Below are 4,662 nucleotides of genomic sequence, written 5' to 3'. Positions count from 1 at the left end.
GTGGCTGTTCCGGCCACCGCAGCCTCGACCTGCTGGGCTCCGGCGATACTTCCACCTCAGCCTTCCAAGTAGCCAGAACTATAGGCGTGCGCTACCACGCCCGGCTAGTTTTTGTTGTAGAGACGAGGTCTTGCCAAGTAGCCCGGGCGGGTCTCAAACCCATGGGCTCAGGCAATCCCCTCGCCTCGGCCTCCCAAGGTGCTGGGATTACAGGCTGAGCCACCAAGCCCGGCCGGTCTCCACTGTTAATCAGACTTGGGGCCCCCCCCTTTTTTTGGTCAAGAAAAAAATGTGGTCTTTGACTAAACAAAGTGAAATGTGTTTTCTTTTTTTAAGTTGGAGTCTCACTCTATCCTAGTCTGAAGTGTAGTGGCACACTCTTAGCCACTGCAGCCCTGACCTTCTGGGTTCAGGTGACCCTTCTGCCTCAGCCTTCCAAGTAGCTGGAACCACAGGTGCATGCCACCAGTCCTGGTTAATTTCGGAGATAACCTTAACCCACCAGGTCAAGGCTACGGTGACTGTGAGCGTGCCACTGCACTCCGTCTGGGTGACAGAGTGAGACTGACTCAAAAACAAAAAGTTGATAATTTTTTTTTTTACATTTCACAATACAAATGAAAACTCCTTTTTTTGTCCTATGTTTCCTGTCCAAAACTACTCTGATAGGAAGGGGAAGCAAGTCTTTCTTACATACTATTGAGAAAACACTCAGAGCTGGGTGCTGCGGCTCATGGCTCTAAATCTCAGCTCTTTGGGAGGCGGAGGCGAGACCTTGGCAACATGGCAAGACCTTGTCTCTATAATTAAAAAGTAGCCAAGCATGGTGACACATGCTTGTAGTTGCAGCTACTTGGATGGAAGGCTGAAGCTGAAGGATCACCTGAGTCTAGCAGGTCAAGACTGTGGTAGCTGTGAGCATACCACTGCACTCAAGCCTGGGCAACAGAATGAGAGTCCGAATCAAAAAAAAAACAACAACCCACACACATTCAGAGTCACAGCACCTTGACCTGGTGAAGCAGAACAAGTACTATGATAAAAGCAGCCTCCCCCATCCTTAAATTTCTGGTCATGTCATTCCAGGTTGAGTGGGCACCATCATGGGACAGGTGGGAGGTCACGTCATTGGGGGCCCAGGCATTGTGGGCATGTGGCTCCATGAGTGGCCTCATTCCAGGAGCAGCTCCCTTTGGCATCCCAGGAGGAGGAGAGCCCCCCATACGGGGTGCTGGCATCTTAGTGAGGGGGAGCCAGAAGACTAGTCAGGCGGGATCATTGCCCCTGCAGGAGGAGGAATAGAATGGAATAGGAGGTATCTTCCCTTGTTGAAATGCAGCAGTTGTGTTGTCAGTCAGGCTCTGAGCCTGCCTGCTCTTCTATTTCTGATAGTAGTCTTTCTCATTTTCTTTGTGTTTCCTACTACTGCAGTGTGTCTTTCTTGTACATGGACAGTCATGGGTGAGGTATGTATCACAGTAGCCTCAACAACATTTGGGCACGTTGCTGTGCAGTCAAATGGCCACTCCACTCTGTGATGCCCAACCAAAGATTTTATCTGCAAGTTTTGAGAAAGTTGTGTCATGATTTGTGGAAGAAACTTTGAGTTGTGCCAAACGAGTGACTGGTTCTTCCACCATGACAATGCACCTGCTCACACGGCACTGAGTGTTCCGTTTTTGACCAAAAATGGACCTGGTGCTGTGGCTCACACCCATAATCCCAGCACCTTGGGAGGCAGAGGTGAGAGGATTGCCTGAGCCCAGTTTGAGACCAGTCTGGGCAACTTGGTAAAACCTCGTCTTTACAGTAAACTAGATACAAGCCAGGCATAGTGGCGAAAGCCTCTAGTTCCAGCTACTTGGAAGGCTGAGGCAGAAGGTTCACCTGAGCCCGGCAGATTGAGACTGCGGTAACTAACCATGAGCGTGCCACTGCACTCCAGCCTGGGAGACAAAAAATGACACCCGTGCTCCACCTTCCTTATTAATCCAATCTTGTCCTGAGTGACATCCCGCCCCCCCATGAAAAAAGTCCTCAAAGGGAAACACTTTGCAGATGTGGAAGAGGTGAAACAAGAAATGGCAGAAGCACTAAAAGGCATCAGAATTGACAAGTTCAGAAACTTGTTTTGAGCAGTGGAAAAACCTTGATAGGTGTAATGCGCTAAGTGGAGAGTACTTTGAAAGTGAAGTGTAAATGTAAGAAATGTACAATTTTTAATTTAAAAATTCTGGTTTTTGATTTCCACGTTGTACATAAGACTAGCTGCCATAGTGATCCTCTGATGGGTCTGGGCAAAGAAAATTGAAAACCTGAAAAGGATGCGCCTTCTAGGTGACATTGGCTCATGCCTATAATCCCAGTATTTTAGGAGGCAGAGACGAGACAGGATTGTCTGAGTCCAGGGGTTTGAGAACAGCCTGGACAACTTGATGAGACCTTGTCTCTACGATTAAAAAAAAAAAATTAGCTGGGTGCTGTGGCATGCCCTCATAGTTCCAGCTACTTGGAAGACTGAGGCGGAAAGATCATTTGAGCAGATAGAGGCTGGGTGACAGAGTGAGACTTGGACTCAAAAAAATTGTGATTCGTCTCTGAGGGGTTCACTGCAGATGTGGTGGGAAAAGCAAGAGAAGTAGAAGAGCCTGAAGATATGACTGAATTGCTGCAATCTTATGGTAAAGCTTGAACGAATGAGGTGTTGATTATGGATGAGAAAAGAAAGTGGTTTCTTATTATGGGGGGGCTCTCGCTGTGTTGCCCAGGCTGGTCTTGAACTCCTGGTCTCAAGTGATCCTTCTGCCTCCCAAGTAGCCGAGGTCACAGGTGTGAGCCACCATGCCTGGCAGAAAGTGGTTTCTTGAGATGGAATCTAGTGGTGAAGATGCTGTGAATATTGTTGAAAGGACGAGAAAGAATATAGATTATTACGTTAACTTAGTTAATAAAGCAGTGGCAGGGTTTCAGAGGATTGACTCTTAATTTGAAGGAAATTCTACTGTGGGTGAAATACTATCAAACAGCATTAGATGCTGTAGAGAACTCAGTTGTGAAAGGAAAAGTCAATGTGGCAAACTTAATAGCCTTATTATTTTTTTTTTTTTTGAGTTGGAGTCTCACTCTGTCGCCCAGACTGGAGTGCAGTGACCACAGCCTCGACCTGCTGGGCTCTGGCGATCCTTCCGCCTCAGCCTTCCGAGTAGCTGGAATTACAGGCGTGCGCTACCACGCCTGGCTGATTTTTTGATTTATTGTAGAGATGAGGTCTCGTCTGCCCAGGCGGGTCTCGAACCTGCGGGATTACAGGCTGAGCCACAGAGCCCGGCTTTAATAGCCTTATTTTGAGAAATTGCCACAGCCACCCCAGCCTTCCGCAGTCACCACCCTGATCATTCGGCAGTCATCAACATTGAGGCAAGACTCCACCAGCAAGATGATGACTGGCTGAAGGTTCACATGGTCATTAGCATTTTTTTTAGCAATAAAATATTTTAAAATTAAGGTATGTACATTGTTTTTCAGACATGTTTTTGCACACTTAATAGACTGCAGTATAGTATAAACATATATACACTAGGGAACCGAAAATTGTGTGTGATTTGCTTTAAGGCAGGAGTCTAAAACCAAACCTGCAACATCTCAGGTGTGTCTGTACAGAGGGTGCCCAAAAAAGTAGAAGAAAGGAAAAAACTATTAAAATTTTAATACTCAATATACCAATAACAAAAGATGAATACAAATCACACTTAACCTCTGCAATTACAAGAGATGACTCAAAGTGGTTTCCATCAGCGTCCAGATGCTTCTTATTATGGCAAACAAATCGATAACATCTCTTGAAATGTGTATACATTTTGGGGGAAAACCCCCAGCATATGAAATATGCACAAAACAGTTCCTGGCACTTGAATACCGTAGAAGTATGAAATAGCATATATCCTTGAATAGAAGGCGAATAACTGGATTAGGAAAAACTGAGGAACCGGAATGCACAGAAAAATTACTCAATTATTTCTAGACAATGTCTTTGTTCTACTTACATTCTCTCTCCATAATTATCTGATCCACTGGGCACAGTGGCTCACACCTTGCAATCCCAGCACTTTGGGAGGCAGAGGCGAGAGGATTGCCTGAGTCCTGGGTTTCAAGATTAGCTTGGGCAACTTGGCAAGACCTCATCTCTACAATAAATTAAAAAATTAACTAGGTGTGGTGGTGTGCACCTGTGGTTCCAGCTTTTTGGAAGGCTGAGGTGGAAGGATCACCTGAGCCCAGCAGGTTGAGGCTGTAGTGGCCAAGAGAGTGCCACTGCACACCAGCCTGGGTAACAAAGTGAGACTGCTACTCAAAAATAAATAAATTATCCTAAGTTACTGGGATTTTGCAAAACGTTAAGCATTTTTTGTATTTTATACCTGTAGTACATTCAGTCCCGTGGGCATAGACAGTTCTTTATGTCAGATGTTTAGTATCTCCACTTTCTGTAAAGTCAGTTAATGCTCCCTGGCCAGTGTGCCAGTCATTGAAAAACAAAAAACGCCGGGCTTGGTGACTTAGCCTGTAATCCCAGCGCTTTGGGAGGCTGAGGTGAGTGGATTGCCTGAGCCCGTGGGTTCGAGACCACCTGGGCAACTTGGCGAGACCTCATCTCTACAGTAA

The 4,662-nt window shown here is 46.1% G+C and overlaps 1 pseudogene; it reads right to left on the bottom strand.

The window, feature by feature from the left end:
* Positions 1–1,060: 1,060 nt before the first annotated feature.
* LOC110594816 lies at positions 1,061–1,483 on the bottom strand (annotated as a pseudogene).
* Positions 1,484–4,662: the final 3,179 nt, after the last annotated feature.

Source organism: Carlito syrichta, unplaced genomic scaffold (assembly GCF_000164805.1).
Source record: "Carlito syrichta isolate Samal-C Ts95f unplaced genomic scaffold, Tarsius_syrichta-2.0.1 Scaffold142900, whole genome shotgun sequence".
NCBI classification, from domain to species: domain Eukaryota; kingdom Metazoa; phylum Chordata; class Mammalia; order Primates; family Tarsiidae; genus Carlito; species Carlito syrichta.
This window is presented reverse-complemented; position numbering and strand designations above follow the sequence as displayed.